The 21,737-nt window shown below is 39.4% G+C and overlaps 1 long non-coding RNA gene across 2 annotated transcripts in view; it reads left to right on the top strand.

Annotated features, from left to right (window-relative positions):
* The window catches only part of LOC145550042 (uncharacterized), a 36,378-nt gene that overhangs the window by 8,645 nt on the left and 5,996 nt on the right, over positions 1-21,737 (top strand). The window contains exons 1-2 of one of the 2 annotated variants that reach the window (XR_014085893.1): positions 17,409-19,597; positions 19,772-19,856. This is a non-coding gene — a long non-coding RNA (uncharacterized LOC145550042). Of the gene's footprint in view, positions 1-17,408; positions 19,598-19,771; positions 19,857-21,737 lie in introns of those variants that run through there. The other variant, XR_014085894.1, reaches the window with a different exon arrangement.

The following is a 21,737-nucleotide window of genomic DNA, read 5'->3' as shown; positions in this document are numbered from 1 at the left end:
TTTGTCAGACATGACATCAGCAGTCTGGAGTACCACAGGGAGCTGTTCTCTCACCATTCCTTTTTACTCCGTAAACCGCAAACCTTCAGGAAAACACGGAGTAGAAATCTAGAAAAAGGCGCAAGAAGCTGAGTCCAGAGATTCAGAGGACCATTTTGAGGAACAGTCATCTCTTCTTAAATATGAACAAAAACATGGTGTTTCAGGTTCAGAACAAAAAGGAGCATGCACAACCATATTTCCATCATGGGAGACGAGACTATGGAAGATTCTGAATACGTTTGTGTTCACCTGGACAACAGACTAGACTGGAGATGCAGCAGTGAAGCCAACAGTGGCCCTAAACCTAGCTGGGAATTCGAGGCAATACGTAAACATTGCTATTCACACACTCTCCGACCAATGTCACTGAATGGTCAGTGTCCTGCCTTTCTGACATTTCTTTAAGTCCATATGTCTGTCTTGCTGCTACGTTAAGTGAGCCCTGTTAAAGTTAATGGCTTTCCATAAACACAGAGGCCCCAAGGGGCCACCACTAATAAAGCCAAGCAGAGAAACTGGAAGCCAGCAGAAGCAGTCTGTTACTGGGAACAGGATTTCTTGCTTTAGAAGGATAGCTTTAAAAGTTCAGACATTATCAGAGTCAGTTTTGAAGAACTTAGCTCCAGTATGAATGACGGAGAAGCAGAGGCTAGGATATTGGACTACTACCCTGCTTAATTCTCCAAACAATAGTAAACTGTTTAGAGAACAAACAGCTTAAGTCTCACGACTTGTGAGATTTTCATAGAACAGAAGCAAAACAGTGGAACCTCTTGACTTTTGTCCAGATTCAGCTCCAGGTCTATCGTCCCATAATCCGCTCTGGGTAACTTTGCTAGATGGTCCTTACCCGATGCCAATGTCTGAAACCAAGCAGGACATGCAGGCTTCCTGCACTGTCTGGAAATGTATGAAAAAATTTTGTTGGTGAATTTATAGGTCCATGGAAAAACATAATAATTTAGAGAAAGTCAGTGAACAATCCAGAAATTGCCATGGAGAGTAGACAGCCTTTTAGAAACGTGCCACTGCAACCAAACATGATGTGGGACTGAGGTCAAAGAGAAAATCCTGACATGATACGAAAGTACACATTGTGAATAATCATTATTGTTATTGAGGCTTTTTGAGATCATTGGTTGAACCTCAGGATGTTTTTAAACCTGGTAGTCCGGCAGACTTGGTTCGATTGGGAATCAAAGTTGTAATATTTGTTCCATTTTCAGCTGCTGCGGTTTGCTTTCACTCTGCGCTGCGTAAAACGATCCAAACCAATTGAGACCTGTTCACCTCTTTGCCTGTGGTGGTGCTGCCCCACGAACCACTAAAAGAAAAGCTATGAAAACCTCTGAAGAAAACACCGAGCTTAAGCAGCTGTACAATTTCTGTTTTGTCTTTGGCAAAATGCCACGCTATGGTTAGGCTCGCGCTCTTGTTTTGGTTCCATTTACCCATGATGCCCTGCACAACATGTGAATTCACCTCAACCCGAACTGAGAGGTAGGTTTGTAGGCAGACCAGAATTCGTCTTTTGGTCGATTACGTATTCACACCTCCCCAAGAGAACTGGATTTTTTAGGCAAACCAACTGGAGTCTGATTAGAGTGGACTAATCGGGTCTGGCGCGAACACTGCATATTTCATGTTGTATCCCTGCTAGTTTTGTTTTTCATGGTCAAACCACAATTATCCAAAACAAGGAAATTCAGATAGACTGATCACCGCTCAGTCGACAGTGAAACATTACAAGACGCTTGTAACTCTATCCAGGTTGGAAAGAGAATATCCATCATCGGTTACTGATTCATCCAGAAATCACTCAGTATTAAGATCCAGTGTATAAATACATAAAAAAAAGAGAGTAGACGTCGTGACCGAGAATGGAGCAGACACTTTAAACAGTGGTTAGCTCAGTACTGCTGGTAGGACACCAAAACAAATGACTGTTATATTCACGGCTACCAGCGAGACCCTCTCTGTGTGTAATGGGAGCCCACTGGAGACAGAGATCCGAAGCGTGCAGGCGCAGCCTTTTTGCCGAGCAGTGTAAATATTTAGGGTCACCAGTCACACAGTGGAAAATGAAAACCATGACACTCTCTGGGTATGTGCGCGAGACATAAAGTACTGCGCTGCGGGACTGTGTATACATGTCAGCGAGGGTACTGGGTTTACACTACAGCATTGTGTGACACACTGTGGCATTTGAGTTTGCTCTTCGCTGTCCAAAATCCATGTTAGGGAATGTGTGTGACTACGTCTTATGAAAAAACAATTACACCGCAAGCCTACATGTGTTTGTGTTAAAAAAAAAAAAAGATTTTTTTTTTTAATACTTCTCATTTCTTCCTTTGACTAGGACTTTGACATGAGGCAGACAAGCATTATCTGTGTGAAGCAGAAGCTGTGGCATTCACAGCAGCACATTAATCACTTCTGAAGGCGCCCTGCCTAACATGGACACCACTCTCAAAAAACAGGAGGCACAACGGGCCAACATTTGGGTTTCAGATGCAAAGCAGCCTGAGTACGAATTGCAGTTTAAATTTAAAAAAAAGATTAAATAAATGACTGATTTCGTTTTAGTCACCTTTCAACAGGTTTAAAATCCATCTAAATCTAGCTGTAATAAATAAATTACAGAAAATTGCTGATTTCTGTTGCCTTTTTCGTTTTCTTTCATTTTCATCTCCAGCACAATGTGGCTTTTTTTTTTTTAAACACAAACACATACAGCTTTTTTCACACACTTTATTAAAATTTCTTCAATTGTTATTGTTTATATCAACTTTTACCTGTATCAAAGAAAGATGCAGGTATATTGTAGATATTTAACACTAAGCTAAGTCATTTCAGCAACAAGCCCAAAACCAGGCATATTTATCCTAACTCTAAATCACTGTATGATTGCCATCTTCAATGGCAGTGTTAGGCCCATTGAAGATTTAAAAAAAAGGAGTCAAGATCTGCCAGAAAAACCCTGCAATAGATTAATATGAATATGAAAGTGGAAAATTTAGACTTTTGGACATTTTCTGAATTTCAAAAGTAGTAAATTTTTGACTTTTGAAAAAGTTTCTCTTTTAATCTAAAAATTTGAGTGTTTGACCAAAATGTAATCCTCCTTGTTTTTTCTATCAATATTGACCCTAATACATGGTCGCATAGAAAGCTGAAGTTTTTATTCAAGTTATTATTCCTTAGCAAATGTTATTCATTTTATATTTTTCAGAAACATCTGAAAACTTTTCTTCCATTTTTACAGTATTTCTTTTTTTAACTAAAATGTTTTTCTGACCTGTGAAATGTGATTCCTTTGGACCTTATCTTGTCGTAGTGTTGACAGTAGCAAAGCACTGCGTCTCTCTGTCTTTTACATATCATGCATACAGCTTACATTTAACATGATAAGTTGACATCTTGATAGCTAAAGCCAGCGGTAGTCATTGTCGGTGAGCAGCTTTTTGCCCTCCAGCAGGGAGCTGTGTGCATGTTGTCACGTTGCAACGTGCCTATAGAAATACCGCTGTTGGTTAAATTCCTTAAAAGAAAAATGTAAATCAATTTTGCTAAATTAAATGGCTGGAAACCAGCTACAAATCTCTCATCAATGTATCTTCATAAATCTATATTTGAATGTTCCTGCAATACGGGGGCACTTGATGGCAGAATGAGTAATGGGGAAACGATTAGGAACTGCGACAGGAGGTCAACGAAGTTCAGATGGTTTCATAAATTAGAACGCAAGAAAGCAAAAATACGGCTCAGTGAAATAGGGGGGTGGCTGTGTTTCAGGAAGACATAGATGACTTTCAGAGTGAAAAGCGACCTGTGTAACCAGGGAGCGGACCTACACTGGGAGCATTTACCGGCTCTTTGAAAAGAGCCTCAGAGACCTCATGACGAAAAGAAAACTGGCTGGAGACATGAGGAGATAAATATAACTTGGTGTGTGTGGCCTGTGCTGCTGCTGCTGAATGTGGACCATTTAGGGGTCTTTCACCTAAACGGAGCCGACAGCTATTACCCCACAGGGCGTTTTGGAACACGTGAGAGTGAATCACCGCATTGTCATCTTTTTACCGTTTTCGTAAGACTTAGCACAAGGTGCCAGTATTGAAGTCTGAAAACAAGGCGAACTGGATAAATCCCCTTCAGAATAAAGACGTGGAGGTGTGTCGGCAGAGCGACTCCTCTGAATGGGTTTTAGTGTTTTCACTTACAGGGATCATTTGTGCTCTCCGGGCCCACAGACTCTCCTAGGTACACTCACCCTGCTGTGACCCTCAAAAGTCTGACACAGATGGAAAGTACCTGGTTATGATCACGCTGTGGAGAAGTTCAGCACCGACTAGGTACATCCACTTCTGCTAAAGCATGCTGAAGTAATTAGACAGGCTTCAAATAGTCACAAATGAAACCAGTTGGACTGGATTTGACTGGATATTGTAGAATCATTTAATTTAATATGCGCTGATCAAAAAACAAACACAGAGCTCAGGATTTCTTAAAGTATTAATCTTCGCATATACACCCAAACCCAGCAGTATTGGAACATGATTCTGACTAATTCATTCGTTTCAGTTGATTAATTGAACAGATTTTAATGTGTTACAAAAGCATCCCACAAAGAATAAAATGTTTGGGGTTTTTTTGTCTTACGTACAAAAGTTCAGAGTAAGAACTTTTGCACTCACATGTTTCTGGTATGCCTGTAAATCTGATACCTGAGCAACATCCGCAAACAAAAACGACAGACGACGTACTGGGGGTTAATTTTTGCTTCAAAAACCAATCTGATGGGACACTAGAAAAGACTGGTGTGTTTAAGTTGTGCTAAAGGCTTTCAGCCTATCAGTGAAGCTATTCAAACCTAAAATAGCATCTCAAAGCTAAACATTCAGATGCTAACGTCGTCATCCACACTCCACATTTCTAAAGAAGTTCCAGTAATGATCCTGAAACAGTTGAAAACTAAGTGTACATAAAATACTTTGTTCCAATTTGACACTCTAGCAAGAGATTAAAAGCAATAAATATATTTGTTTTTGAGCTATTTATTCAATAATTTATCAGCAAAAAACTCTTTTTGAATTGAAAATGTTGCTTAATTCTCAATATATGGTTTTCGATTAAAATGAAATGAACAGATCCCACGGTTTGAAATCGCGGTTAACTTGATTTCAGATTTTAATAGAGTCCCACAACTAATGCTGACATAAGATGAAAAGTTAATCCACTTTTAAGTACATAAAAAACAGTAAACCTCGGAGATATCCAAACATGATCTAAAGTCTGATAAGCGGATGACCTAACATTGGGGTGGCAAGTGTAGAAATGAGGAGGAAAAAATTCAATACAAAGATTTAAAAGTTGGATTTATTACTGTTTTAAAAGAATCTGACAAAATCAAAAAATCGAAGTTACTCACCAGAGTTGTTGAAATTCTTCTCGATGAAAAGAATATGTACGGGACAGAATTTTATTGATCAGCTGTGGGTGAGTGAGTTTTCTCTGTAGTATTCTTGTATTGTAAATCGTGATCTGTACAACAGCATCCTGTATGATCACAAAATTAATTATGTAACAGTTTCTGTTCCATCTTTAGTTCTCTTATATTGTGCATGACAAGTTGCATTATGTTGCTCACAAGGAATTTCTCAGCTACAAAAAAATCCCAAAGACTGTAAATATAGTTAATGTGTGAATAAAAATGCTGTTCAGTAAAAACCAGCCCGTGGCTTTACGCCTCACTTGGCTGTTGAGAAACGATTGTTTCCTGGAGCCTCAGACTCTGTTTAGGTTTCAATGTTACCCAGTCACTAAAGTTTGGCCGTGATGTCTGAAAAGCACCAGTTGGACGCTTTGAATCTTACCAGAAATTGCCATGTGAGTTGGGCATAAGATTTCAATTCTCAACCCAAACCAAGTTATTAACTTCATCAAAGAATATCTATAGACACGTTGCATGTTGTTTGCATCAGGAAATTTCATGCATGCACTCCACGCTAGAGGGCAAAAAAGACGATTCTTTTACTTTCCATCCATAGCTGCGCTGAGAACAATTCCATTAAGAAAATGAAACCTGGAGATGTAGGCATATTTAATTTACTGCAGTGCGCCATAGTAAACCGAAACGTAATCCAGCAAAACCGTTAACAACTCAAAACCACTTGTATCCTTCTTTTTTCCTCACTCTTTATGTCAACTACACTGTACATAGCCCCATTGCCATAGCAACTGACTCCACCGGTGTGTCAGGATTCAACACAAAAAAGCCATGCAAAAATTTGCATGGAAAAAACAGAACACTCAGTCCGCCACAGTATTGTGTTTTTAGGTTTGATGCGATATTTTGGGATTATTAATAAGTGATCATCTGAACACAACTGTGGCTAATTAACTAATTTAAACACCTGCTCTGCTGATGATCTATTAGAAAGTTGGCGTATGGATCGCCTTTTTTTTGTAACTTTTGTGCCACATAGCCATTGGCTTCTTACACACCAGATTCCACAGCACATCTACATGTTAAGGTTTTCAAAGTCAAGCTAGCATAACTGACCTACTTCCGTCTCTCTCGCTATTTTGTAAACTTTTTTCTGACCTTATCTAGTTGTCGTTTTGTTGACAGTTTGAAATAAAACACTGCTTCCCTTTTTCTTTTATATATCACACCTTCATTTAAGATTCCCCGCGTTATGTTGATAACCCGACAGCTAAAACCAGGGATAGTCAGTGACAGTGAGCTTGGACACATGACATCACACTGCAACGTATCTGTAAAAATGAAAGGGTGGAGAAGATGGAGTGTGCTTCTTCTGACCTCAACCCCAGAGAACACTTGTGGGGTGAGCTGTTCAAAGCAGAGCAACCAACACAACCACATTGGCCTCTTACCACATAACACTGGATGGGGAACAGGATGTTGTCCCACAGCAGAGTGACCAAAACTAGTGACCAGCCTGAGCACGTCATGTACAGTTTTACCGCCCACAGCAGACACTTGTTAAATGACTAAGTTCCTGAAATACCAATGTGTGTTTTCTTTCCTGTAACTTCAATCCAGTAAACAACACCAAACAAGGGTTCATGGTGGAATGAGATATTTGGATGCTTTGGCACGGAAGATTTGGCAAGTTTTTCTTGAGTGCAATCCACAAAATAAACTTTACCACTCATTGCATTTTCATTAATAACAGCACTATTTAAAAAGGATAAAACGACTCAGGAGATGTGAGATTTATTGCCAAGCTGCATTGTTGCACAAAAATAACCGACCAAACTCAAATTTCTTAACTTTTTGTGCAAAGACAATGTAACAATGTACATTTTGGAAAACGTCCAAATCCTCTGACTATAATGGAAAGTACGTTCATCACAGATCATAAATGATGATTTAAAAATCTGTATTTTATTTGTAAATTTGGTGCGATTTTTACAAGCCTAAGGATATTGAAACAGCTGATAAAGGTTGTCTCAGATGTAAAAAAAAAAATAATAATTGGAGTGAAATCCCCCTTTATTGAGCTAACTTATAGAATTTTGAATTGGAAATGATGCTTCCTAATTCAGATGATTTTTTAAATAAAAACTAGCAGCACTGACTGAACCAGGAGGAAAAATCTTCACTGTTTCTTCCAGACTTTGTTGCATTAAAATGTTTTTCAATTCAAGACTGGCTCACCGCTACATAGAGCCACTCGAACTGCCTCGACTCTTACCAGATTGCAGTAATTCTTCATTGCACGGTGTAGACACTCTAGCCCCGAGGTTAACTCCATTTTTCCATTAATCGTTTTAACGAATTAAAAAGCCGATTGATTGTCTTTCACACACCCAGCGCTATAGCTTCGATGCTTTTTGTCGTGAATTATCCAGGTCTTTAATTAAATATCAGGAGCAGCAGAACTTTGGAGAACCAAATCTAATCAGCTTTCCTGTGCCAACAGAGACAAATGGATTCAGAGCTTTCTCTAATAGGAATTCTCTTTCAGCCTTTATATGCACACAATGTTGTGTGTTTCAGGAAGGCTTCCTGGAGGGGCCGGTTGTTTATTTTCCAGAAGAGAACAAACAAAAAGGAGGTAATTAGATATCCAGCACAGAAAAAAACCCTTACTCAGTCTACAGCAGGGCCGGTCCTGTCCTCCAGAGAGAATATCCTTCAACTTTTAGATGGACCCCTTCTCTGACACACCTGAATCTAATGAGTGGCTCACTACCAGACCTCTGCAGAGCTGAAGGACATGCTGATGAGGGAGGTCAGACATTGAACACATGGATAGATTTGATATGAGTTAAATAGTTGCTTGCACCGCAGTGACATGATATTGTCCACATTTTGATTTAAAGTGATGTATGCTTGTATTTACCCGTCTTTACTGATACGCCTAACTAAAATTTGATCCAAACAGTTGCCTTCAGAAGTTACCTACGCAGCCAACAGAGTCATCCTGTGTGTAACTGAGCGCCTGATAGAATGGTTTGATCGGGGACCAAAATTGTAACGTGTTACATTTTCAGCTGGTATTGTTCACTTTCTCACTGCATTTGTGTCAAACAAACCAAATCTTTGAAAAACCTCCTCACCTGTGGAGGCGCTGCACCAAGAACCACTGAAGGGAATGTCATGAAAACCTCTGAAGAAGACACAGAGCGCAACTTCCTTCTCCACCAAATTGGTATTGCTGTCAGATTTAAGAGAATGAAGGATTTCTCTTTTGTCTTTAGTAAAAGACCTCAAGCCATTTCTCACGAAAGACTTGTGCGTTTGTTTTGGTTCCTGCTTTTGGAGCAGTCTTCAATCCAATTGTGGAAGAAAGTGCCACGGTCAGATCTCACCATTACTGAAAGTTCTTTGCATGTACAATGTTAAGGTTGTGCATATTTGATCACATCACGATGAACATTCTGGATGTAAACAATAACATGCAATTTTCTTATGCTCTTTTCTTAAGTTGTTTTAAAGTTTGAACAAGTGAAGCTATTTGGTGTATTTAAGTGTGCTGAAAGTAATAGCAAATAAGTTAGCAAATAAATGTGTAATTAAGTACATTTATGTCTGTGTTTAAAAAAAGAAATGTTTTAAGTCAATTTAGTGAGTTTCTGTATCAGATCGGTATCGTCCGATGCTAAATCTCGGATATCTGTATCGATATTGGAAGTGGAAAAAGTGAATTGTGGATCGGTGCATCCCGAGTGAAATCTTTCAGTATTTTAAGAGTTAAAAGCCAAAATAAAAGTTTTTATTCATCAAACTGAAGGTAAATCTTTTACAGATTTAAAAAGAACACGGCCAAAGTTTCAAGATGAAGCCCAATTCTGCTTCATGTGAAGATGTATTGTTTAAAACCCTTCTTGGCTCGTGCCAGGGCCTTCTGTTTTGGGGAAGTTACAAAACACCTCAGTCCTGTACCAGAGCTTCCAGGCTCTGCTTGTGTAGTGGCCTTGAACAGACTAAAGTTAGCATGTTTGTCTGTTCTTCAGCAGCAGAGGTTTTTCTTGCTCTCTATGTTTTACTCTCTGGAAGCTCACTATATAATTTTCTCAAACCCAGCAGAGTTTCTATTTTTTTCCAACCACTAATTAATTATAATTCAGCAAAGTTTGATGCAGTCAGGCCAAAGGAATGTCGGAGCCTGTAGGACTAGCTTAGAAAAGGAGGAGGCGGACGCTAAGACAGGGATAGAGAGAAGGATGGGGTCTCTGGTTTCTATCCATCTTCACACATTAAAGGGCCTCAATCTCTTTATTCAGTCACTTGACCTAACACTGAAACAGGAGAATAGTATAGTATGGGTACAGAGGTATGACTGATCATGCTATAGATATAGACTAAGACAGATTGAGCTGGGGAAAAAAGGTATTTCTTTCACAAGTTTGAAATGCCACGTTTCCAATCAATGAAGTTTATTTGTGTAGCACGTTTCAGCAACATGGTAGTTCAAAGTGCTTTACGTTGTGAAAACATAAAAACATCATAACACATCATCATCAACAGTTGTGAAAACCAATAACAGACATTACAGTTTGTCAAGTGTCACTGCTAAAATCAACATACATCAAAAATGTTGATCCATGTTCTGTTATTATGGTTCAAAAGCAACAGGTGAGTTTTAGTCTTGATTTAAAGGAATCGGGAATCTCCTGTAAATTATGCTAATGTAAATAATATTTCCATTATCTTTGTTTCAGTCATAACTCGAAAACCAGTGGAATTCACTGGAATCAATGGTTTTGTTCATGGCTAACCGCTATTAGCAGCATTAGCAATACTAGCCTGGTAAAAACCTTCCCCTTGTCCTACGCTTCGGTTTGTCCAGAGGGTCTGGACCCTCAACTGTTGAGAAATGATTGCTTGCCACAGCTGTGAACTCATTTGAAGTTTTAAATTTGGTCTGATTTTACTTAATCCTTAACAAACAGAAATAATGTTGATAATTCCAAGAGACGTTTAGTTAGACTGTGATGCATGTAAAATGTTAGCCCCATCATGAGGAAAGCTACAATATGTAGCTTATCGGAGATTGTAAGCAACCATCCCCAACTTCGGAGACAGAAGTTTGGAGCTGAACAAGATATCTAAAAATGTAAGGCCTCAACCAAAATGTGTATAAACACAAAACTAGTGTAACAAAATCTAGCTGTGAGCAGGACAATTCTGGAATGGTTGAAGCTTAAAGCTGCAGAGTGCAACTTTTATTTTAAAAAAAGGAAGAAAGGTTTTTACATATTTGTTAAAATGATCTCTGTCATTGCAGTTTAAACCTGATAATCTGTGGAAAAAATTCAAGCTCCTCTGGCTTCCACCACTCAGTCAGTCAGAAACAACCAATCAGAGCCAGGATTAGCGCTGCCAATCATTCTGGCAGCTGCTATGCTACAGCTGGTTCACCACAACCCAGCCTGCCACGAATGCTAAGGCTAGTTATCTTTGCCACCAATGACGGCGGATAAATGGTTTTCCTGTAACAGTAAGTCGTTTCTCCACCACTAGCATATTTATCAGCGAGTACACGAGATTAATTGACAACGCTAAGGCCCTCCTCTTGGCTCTGATTGGTTGGTGCATTTATGTATTTACAGATTCTCTGTCTCACAACACACAGTCACGACATGGTGCCAGTTTTAGCAAATATATTCTTTGTAAAAGCTGCACATTGCTGCTTCAAATCTTAAATAAACGCGTTCACACCTTCTGTTGAATTTGCAGAGCCGAGCTGAGAACGAAAGATTTGCCCGTTTCCCTCGTTTGACATTTTTGCGGCGATCCTGCGTCTCTGTTAGTGCAGTTAAACAGCCTTAATGAAAATGTTCTCATTCATCCGGCTGACGGGTCCCAGCCTCCCAGTCTGCTGTGACAAACTGCCTGCTGATGTCGGCGTTTTAAGGGTGGTCTGAATGTTCCGGGACCCGTAAGACACTCACATCTACAGGGGAGATGTTATCATCGCTTCTGTCTCTCCGCGCGATCTGTGCGAACAACTCACACCTTCGAGAGTTTTGATGAAAAGTAATTCATAAATTCTTCAGTTTTCTCTTATTTCAAAATCTACTCCACCCTCCCCACCCCCCCCCCACCCCCCATCAGCTGCAGACGAACATTCAGGCCTGAAATAAACATCCTTGATCTTACTTTCTGTCTTCGTGTGGGATGGCAGCAACACACTAGAACTTAATGATGGGGTTCTTTGATTCGAAACACTACGGGCTGAACGGCGCAGACAATTCTCTTCTGTTTTGAGAAGTTTTAATAAGACATTTGCCCCGCCTGGCTTTACGGTCGACTCCAAAGCTGGGAGGAACAAAGCAAAGGAGGCAGCAGATGAGGCGGACCCTTTAAACAGGAGGGTTTGGTGCCCAGACTGGATCTAAATAGAGTAATCAGACAGCTATAATATTTTTGTAAAATAGTTTTATTAGTTTTTCTCTTTATAGTGTCACGCAACAGTAGTCGTAACTCTTGAATTTGATCATATTTAGTCACATTACTGCCTTGAGAGTTATAAAGTGTATTTTGTTGGGACAGCAGCTGCGCTTGCAAATACTTATTCAATATTCAGCTAATGTCCAAAAAAGAAAACACAATGTCACAATTGCAGTGTTCCCATTAAATAAGAAACGTGATTAAAATCACACGTGTACTCAAGTGTGATTAACGTGTACTCACAACATGTGTGTTCAAAACAACATGTTATGAACAAGACATGTTGTTTCAAAACATGTCTTGTCATTATACTCCAACCACTTCCTGTTGTCGTCTTCTTCGTGATTTGCGCCAAAGGTGGCGTCCGTTTGTTGATCATGTGACTCGTCTGATGCTAAAAAGTATTTCCATCGCAGTTTTGCAAAATAAACCAAATTTGATACTGTCAAAAAAAGAACACTGTTTCAGTGCCAAAACTTTCAGCAAAAAAAGGTTTTCTTCTGAAATTGGTGTGTTTCTGTTGAGCTTATTACTTTCAAAATGTCAAATTGCCAGATAATAAAGGCAATGGAAATGCAGCGAGTCACAAATGAAAGTTACTGAATGAGTTTGAGCTATTTTGCAAAGAAAAATAGGCATAACTTTCACTACCTGTACGTACAAAGCAAAGAGAGAAAAAGCCGGAAGTAGAGCGACAGAAGATGCACTGAAGTTTTCAGTTGACAAAATATGAGAAGTATTAAAATGTTCAAGAGATTTGAACTTTTTTTGAATCTCTTGTGGAACAGCAGAACTTTATTTTAACACACCACACATCGCTTTTACAGTTCAGCTTCCCTGCTTGATGAACTCTAAAAGTAATATGCTGTGTGTTTTGGAACAACTGACTTTTACATTTGAAAGCAGATACATGGAAAAGAGACATTTATTCCTCACTTTCTGAAGTTAAATTAGACTAAACGTCTCTTAGAATTACCAACATTATTTCTGTTTGCTAAATCCCAGAAAGCCTGTGACTGGTTGGCTATCTGACACGTTAGTTAACCGGAGTCATTCCTGTGGATGACTTTTAATTCCACACCTGAAACACACTGGGCTCCTGTTTGACACGATTGGAAAGTCAAAACAAATCATCCAAAATATCATGAAGAGAATTGTTCATCCTTGGGAACTATAAAACATAGTATGTACAATTCTTAATTCAAAGAAAGTTACACAAAAACCCAAAAGTTTTCTCCTATGTAATGAATGGAAACCATTTTGGTGATTCGGTCTGATTTCACTTTAGACAATGAGGAAGAAAAAGATGCTTGTGTGTGTGTGTCCTCTTTATTCAGTGTATGTAAATATCTGGTTTCAACGGTAAGTAAGTTTTAGTACCTGTTAAGCTCCAAATCATTTTATTATATCCTGGTTCGTTAAAAGAAAGAATAAAGCCCTCAAAATGAAGGAGTCTGTTTTCCTCCACGGTGTGGTTGCTCTAATTCTGCTGCCCGATGTTTTGAACCGACCGGTGAATCCAGTAAACTCAATCCGATGTTTTGGTCTGAGCTTACGGTAAAAGTGCTGTCCTGTTATAGCTCGTAAAAACCAGAAAAACATTCTGGCCCAAACACACACATGCACACACACACAGACACCTACACATAAGAAAGAAAAAAAAAACAGAGATCCTGCGTCCCTGAAAAACAACTCTATAATTTCACACAAGAACCAACGTAGCTTTTTTTGACTCTGCACTGCAATTCTGTGGAACAGCAGCTGCGCCGCGGGCATCTTCACCGCAGGGTGGTTGTTTGCACAGACCAGTTTAGGGCTGTTTGTCTCCCAGTGAGCCCCTCCGGGCCCCCTGGGCAGAACAGAACACAGTCTGTCCCGGTACCGTCTGGACCTGACACTACAGCATCTGAAGGAATCTGAAAGAAATTCAGTTTGACATGTTCCATGCTCTCCCAGTAGGCTCTATTGAGGTAAACTGGTTGCATTATTAGTGTTTCAGTTCTGAACCGAACCCTAGATATTATTATTATTAATTAGCTAAAACATACAGGAATTATTCAAGCATGTTTGCTTCCTTAGATTTTTCTTTAGTTTTTTTTCCATCAAACCCATTTTTATGACATAGTGAAAGACGACCAACTATAACAAGATGCAATGCATATGAATTAATGTATAATTTTAAACAGTAAAAAGGGAAAAACAAACCAACTTGTTGCTATGAGACAAAGCGATTACCCCTTAAACCTAATAATCTCTGCAAATGATTTCAACTAAGTCACACGTAAGGGTTTTCAAAGGCAGATCGTCTGTTTAAAGTCATGTCACAGCATTTCAATTAGATTCAACTCCAGACTTTGACTAGGCCACACTGGCTCAGTTATGTCCTGTTACTGGTGGTTTGCCGAACGAATCCCCGCTCCGTCTGTTTCAGTCGTTGTGTCCTTGGGCAAGACTGGCTGCGGCTTCAGCGTAGTGTGTTTTCTGTATCTAAAATGCTTTGGAGTCCTGTGACTTGGTAATAAAGACATATGCTAACGTGGTTTCGCCTAAAGAGGCAAGTCGCCCATGTCCTGGAAAAGACACCTAGCACCAGATGACTCCGTCGGCACCGTGTGTGTTTGTGTGTAAATATTCTGTGTTTGAAATGATGCTAGTTACACAACAGGTGTGATTAGGTACATCTCTAAAAAAGAAAAAAAGAAAAGCTCCACCTTCTTCAGTACACGATATTTTCTCCAACGTGTTGGGAACCGTCAAGATGTTCTGAAGGCTGATGTTCAATGTGCTACCAGTGTTTACTTCCCAGGACTGTAGCTTTTTTTGTTTGTTTGTTTTGTTTTATTTAATTTTTATATTTTTTTGAATCAACACTGACCTTATTTGGGGCGAGCGCCGCCTCCAGCGGTTTAGACGTGAACTTGGATGAGTCAGCTTGGATGCGGTCTCGGGAGTAATTTCTGTAACCCAGGCACTTACTGGGAAGGTTTCACCGCTCCTCCATGTTGTCCCCATTTGTAGGGGGAATGGCTCTCAGTGTGGGTTTTACTGCAGACCTGAAACCGTAGAAATGACTTTTTAACCGCTTCCAGATAAGACAGATGTCAGCGACTCTTGTTTCCTCCAGTTCTTCTCAAATTTCTTTCGATTGACTCACAATGTGTTTGCGTTGGAGATCTTTTGCCCTACTTCATGTCGTCAAACCGGTGTTAAGTATGTCGCTTTTAAATCTGCAGGCCAGAAAAGTTGGGCCGATCATTGTTTAACAAGAACACCATTGCAATTTCCAACATAGCCGGTTTGGTAATGTTTTTAGCTTAATAAATGATTCGTTACTAGGCTTCTCGTTGCCTGAATTTTCATCTATTTGATGATTTTGAAGTGTTTAGGTGTTATAAATAAGCAGTAATCTGTTAGGGGACAAATTAACAGTTTGAGTCAAAATATAAATCTGCATTTGCTGATGCAAGTCTACAGATCCCACTTCATTTGGACGCACTAACACGCCCTTCACCCTTCTCGTGCTTTTTAAACATGTGTATGTCTCTGAGTCCTCCCTCTGTATTTTTGTGTGTTTTTTTTATTGATGCACACACACACCCAGTCAGTCGTCAGTAAACTAGCTTTTATTGGGACATAAAACTGTTTTCCATCAACACCACACTATTGCTTGTGTTCCACACAGAGGCATTTAGGAGCTTTTTTTTTTTTTTTTTTACTGAAATACCTCCTCTCTGGCACCAGAGGAATTTGTCCATCACAGTTCACGAGAATAACTGAATCACAGTCGTTTCATTGTTTTCCTGGCGTACTCCGGTGTGCCGAGGCTCCCCCTTACCCCCGCCCCCCGGCGTGGTTTCGAGAGTTTAACGTGCGTCCAGGAAGACAAAACAAGGAAACTCACAAACAGGATCTCGACGCGTTGGAACAGACAAAGCCCCCCCCCCCTTATGGGCGAGATGCAGTGCAAGAAAACACAAGAGTTGGACGGGAGAGAGGTCCGGCTTCAGCTCTGACCTGCTGGAGAAAAGAAGGCCAAGAAAAGAATTGGAGCTTTGCACGCAGTCAGAAGATCCAACAAAACATTTCAGGACCAAATTCAACCTAAACCGTTTCAAACTCCTGATTCTTTACCTGCTGCCCTCATTGGCTGGTGTTTACTAAAACTGGATCTGGAGGAATGTTAGTGTATAAGTTATGGTTTCTAACGAAGCTCTATGGAGCATGATGGAGGAAGCTGCAACGCTCCACTTGTGAAAGTAAATCTGTTGAGCTTCACCTCGGCACTAAGACAACTGTTCACGCGTCACACTGTCGGAAACGACATGTTCAAAGTGAGAAAAAAATAAAAGAAAAATCTTTTTTCAAACAGCTCGGTGGCTTATGTTCTTGTATTTTATGAGCTATATTTGACTTGGAAGGAAAATGATACATACTTTTATAATTACTATGATTGCTACTCTATAGAAAATAAATCTGAACATTCTAACTTCTTGATGTTTTTACACTTTTCCTTAAAAACAAAAAAAACTTCAATATAATTCCTATTTCTATTAGTTTTTTTAGAAAACCTACCGAAAAATCAATATTTAAGAGTAGAATATTACATCAGTGTTGTGATCGCTGCTTGTTTTGGACCTACGCTTCACTTTTTTCCTGTTTTCATCATTTCCTCTCATCCCAGTTCTGTTAGTTCAGTTATTTCTTATTTTGTGATTTGTTCTTTTGCATTTGGTATTTATTTTTCATCCTCCCATTCTAGTTTACTCCTTCAGAGTTTGGGATTTATTTGGTTAGATTAGATATTAGGTCATTGTTTGGGTTTCCTCCCCGTTCCATTCTGTGTTTACTCGTCTTTCCGTTTGCTCCTCTTCCCAGCTGTTTGTCGTTCCCCCACTCGCCTCACTTGCTTCATTAGCTGTTTGTTGTCTTCACGCCCTCCTCTATATCACCTCTCCGCTCTCAGTGTTGTAAGTTGGTTTTTGTTGTGTTTTTAAAAAAAAAACTTTTCTCATGAGTTCTCCATCATCTCTGCTCTCCAGTCTGGATCTTGATCTTGATCCAGCTCCACGCTGGATCATGCATAACAATCAGAGCAATAAAAATGAAAATCATTTAAAAACATAAATGTGGACTGAATGAGAAGTATGTTTAATACTTGCTTAAGTGTTATTTTAATCTGACAAGCCCTGCAGGAAAGCATATTCTATCTTATTGAATATGACTGGTTTAACGCTTCAGTAAGGTCCAGCTGCCATCAAAAATGAAATTTCTCTTTTATTTTACTTCAGAATTGACCTGCATTGTTTTACTTGAAGCAGAATTGTTTTTTTTATGATACGAGACAATATTTTGTTTAGGAGTAAAAATATAACTAATGTAACGATTACGACCTTTAGACAGAATAAAAGGATTGTTATCAATCACTTAACTGACTGCAAATGATCTTAACTCACTAAAAGATCGATCATTTGTAGATGTTTATGGCAATATGATGCGGTCAAAGTATTGTCAATATTAGGTAAAAATTCATTGCGATATTTTTTTTGTCAGTACATCAGACCACTATACACAGACCTGTCATCAAAACAAATTTTGCTGGACGATAAATTGTCCCAGAACTTATTGCGATAAACAATAATATTGTTGTTTTGAGACAATTTTTCAGACCATGGGGGGGTAATGATGCAAGAACACATCGTCATAGATCAATAAACTTTAAATTCTAATGAACATTTAATACTGGAGCTGGAAGACATTTTAAATATCCAAAACAAATAAACGAAGTCTCTGTAAACAAAAATTACTCTTCACAAAACAGCTGGTTGAGAGCAAAACACCAGACCAAATACAAGAGAAACGAGAAAAAACTACAAATCATGCAAACAGAAGTGACTGAACTCATTTTAATTTAACATGTGATTAATTGATCATTTGATTTATTGCGACAGGCCTAACTATACATGACAGGTCAGGGATCTGACTCGTTGTTTTTTGGGAGTTTTTTAAAAGCTGCTTCGTTTCCACCAGTAAACTTTGCTGGTAGGGCGATCAGAGGTCGCAGCCTCTCCTTCTGAGTATCTCTGTCTTTCTGTTGCACAAACATGACAGATTTCAGCAACGGAGAGCGCTGCGAGTCACAGGAAGGTCAGCCATGTTGTGTCATTTCAAACGATTATCTGAGTCCACAGGGTAAATCAAATTAAATCTAGACTTTATAAAAAGAAAAATTCTTTCCGCTGCTAACATCCTCAGATTCAGGTTGTTCTTCCGTTTTCCCCTCTTATCTCTCTCTCTCTTTTGATTTGCTATTTCGCTGCCTCTGCCGTTCCCCCCTCACCCCGATCTGACCCACTCCCGTGTCCTCCTCCGCCACTAGATCGTCCTCCTCCGTCTCTCGCCCCACACTCCCGCTCACCCCATCAGCTGCCGCCGTGGCGACTGGGGAGCGCAGAGGAAGGCTCGGGAGACGTCGGCCGTGCCAAGCAGACATAATAAAACGAGAGAGAGGTGGATAGGAAAATCCATTAAAGGGACGTATTCACATCTAATGTGGCAAATATTGCTTCTGGGATGCCTGAATAACACCTTTATATTCCAATAGGAAGGGGGGGGGGGGAGAAAAGCAACGTCAGCCAAAGAAGTGGATTTGAATGGACAGGAAACAGGAGAAGGCAGTTTTACTGCTGCAGCTCATCCACAGCCTGAAAGAGGTTTTGTGCGCAGTAAGGTGCACAGAGTCCTGCATTCTGTTCACTTCAGAGGTGAATCAATGATCCTTTGACACTGATGAGCTTTTTTTTTTTTCATTTGGTTCCTAAAACCAACCTGAGATGAAAACTCAAAGCCGTGAGGAGTAAAGGTTCGGTGTCACCCAAAGTTCAGCCCAGGAGGAGGACAGAGAGAAGACGAGGTTTGGGGTTCAGGACTGTAAGAAAACTACAACAGATTAGTGACGTGTCTTCACTGACGCCCCATCAACACCCTGACAACATGTCTGCTTTATTAAAGGGGCAATATTATGTGTTTTATAATCATTTTATACTATAATCAAGTAACTATGTTACCTTCAATTGTTATTAAAAAGGCTACATGTGTCAAATTTGACTTTGTAATTTACCACCTTGAAATTGGGCCTCTGCCTCTTTCAGAAGCTGAAACTCAAGATGAGGGAAAGATGTCCTCTTTCTTAAACGTTTCAATATTTTATTACCGTTTCAAACTCCACTTTCATCAGTCCTCTCCGGATAAAACAAATAAAAATATATAATATATAAAAATATATAATGATGGCCATCAGCCGTTGCCGTGACAGCGATTGTCTCTTCCACATCTTAAAAAAAAAACATTTATTACAAAAACAATTACACATGCTTGCAATAACATCAGCAGCACAGCTTATAAATAAATACATTTACAATTATGATGCTTTATGTAATACAATAATGAAGCAGGGCTCTTGTAAAAGCTCCTGCATTTGTTACATTTCATGTGTTATTCTCTGTCAGGAGAAAACCTCTGTGTTTTTACTCAGATGTAAAAGTGCTGAAAAGAAGCTCATGGATGCTGCTATTTTTTTCGTACCTCCAGTTCTGCGACATGATTTTTCATTTCCCTCTGTCTGACGGAGTGAGTTAAGATCCAAGACACCACTATAGAGTTAAACAATTACACCTCGGCTGTTAGGAGGAATTGAATTACCGTCATTATGCAGCGTTGGCCGGCCAAACCCTGCAACGGCTTGGCAGGCCAGCGCTGAAGTGAGAAGTCAGTCCTCACTCAATGCCTCTGCTCTGCTTTCAGGAGATAAAAGACTGCCGTAAGGTTACAAAGAAGAACCACCCGCTGCTCTTCTCTGTCTGCTTTCTGCCTTCATGCTGCTGCCGAGGTACGTCTGAGTGTCACACAAAAGTTAAGCTCTAGTTTTGTTTTCTTTCTGCACATTTCGCAAAACGCTCAAATCAAAATGTCTTCAGAGGTAAAAAAATGTTCTTGTTCGTGTTGGGAAGCATGTTTTCTCCAAGATCCAGCATGGTTCTGTTCAGAGATTCTGAACGGTAACTATCTTACCTGCAGCGGACGACGTTCTTGTCATATTTTTTGCTTTTTCTTTGCAACAGTAACATAAATTAAAAAAAACAAGGAAAAACGCACACACAAAAAAATGATGAAAACCATAAAAATAACCATTTCTTATAGAAAGTCTTTATTTTGAAACAAAAAGTAATCCATACATTTAGAAATAGTGGTAACACTTTATTTGAAGGGGTGTGGATAAGACTGACATAACGCCGTCATAAACATGACATAACACCTGTTATTAACATGAAGGAGTCTTTGTTCATGAATGTTGTCATGAAGTCATTCAGTAAATAATGAGACTTAATGCAAAGTTGTACTAAAACCTGCATTAAAAGTCTATTAAAATGTCACCAGCTTTATGTCAGTCTTATGCACAAGCCTTCAAATAAAGTGTTATCGAGAAAATAAATAAAATAAAGTACAAAAAAATAAGTATTAATCAATAAAACATGAAATGCAGTTTTTTCCCATAATTTGGTGCAGATTTCAACAAATGTTGTTATAAGGAACTTTACAAGAGAGAAGTCTCAATTCAGTTCACTTCAATACAAACCAACCATGTCATCATATTTGGGTCAGAAACAACAGTGAAATATGAAGGTAATTAAAGAGCAAATCAGTCAAAGTCAGAGGATCGTGTCATAGTTGGTAAAAAGCTACGTGTTCTCCACTGTCGCATGTGGCGACAGTGGAGAAGAACATCTCTCACTTTACAACAGAAAGCATTAAAGCAGAAAATGATTCCTGATAAATCCAAACTTTTTTTAAACAAGCATGTTTACTTTAGATTTTACGTGCAGGAGAAATTCTGCACATAAAATATTTTTTTAATCAAACTTGTTGCTGTGTATTAATAACACACTCAGATCAAACTCCTAAGCTGTGCTTCCATGTTGTTGTCGTGGTAACCATTCCGAATGCTCCAGCCCTTCCCTAACTGTCCTGCCGTGAACTTTAACACTCATCTCAGTTACTGAGGCCTCTTGAATTGGAGATGTAGATCATAAGTGTTTTGCAACATCTTTGAGCTGTGGACCCTCTGACCTGATGGTGAACCATCATCCACTCCTGGGATGATGGTTTTTAGTTTTTTTTTTTTTTGTGGTGGGGGGAGGGGGGCGTTCCTCTGAGTAATCTCAGCGCTCTGGTTCTTCATTTCACAGCCTTGGTTCAAATCCTCACCAAAAAGCTGCAGGAATCAATCACATAAATATTCAGCATCTCCAGATTAGGTGTTGTCAAATGTCAAATATTCTAGTCTAAAACACAACTGAGAACAGTTTCTGTGACTTTATTTTTAAAAGCCGACTTTTAGTTGTTCTTATCCGATAATGAGCGCCTCTATAGAATGTATAGTAGATAAGAGTAACTAAAAACACTGTGCACCGCCTTAAAAGATTCAGGAAACAAGTCTCTGGAGGTTTGTACGCCCTTTGACCTTTTTACAGTATATCCAACCACAAACCGGAGGAATTTCTGTGAGCTACACAAGAAGCACTTCAGTGTGTTTTCCTGCTCTGCTCTTTCTTGAAATTCCCTCCATCAAGAAATGTCACAGATCAGAGTCAGAGAAAAAAAGGACAGCTAACATCTCTGCAGACCCCACACATCCTGGACACAAATTCTTTAGACTTTCAGAGTCAAAATCACCATTGTAAACAAGCTCACAGGCTAAGAAATTGTTTTG

This window comes from Poecilia reticulata, chromosome 22, assembly GCF_904066995.2.
Source record: "Poecilia reticulata chromosome 22, P_reticulata-male-v2, whole genome shotgun sequence".
NCBI lineage: Eukaryota > Metazoa > Chordata > Actinopteri > Cyprinodontiformes > Poeciliidae > Poecilia > Poecilia reticulata.
Note: the sequence above shows the minus strand (reverse complement) of the source record. Positions and strands in the feature narration are given on the sequence as shown.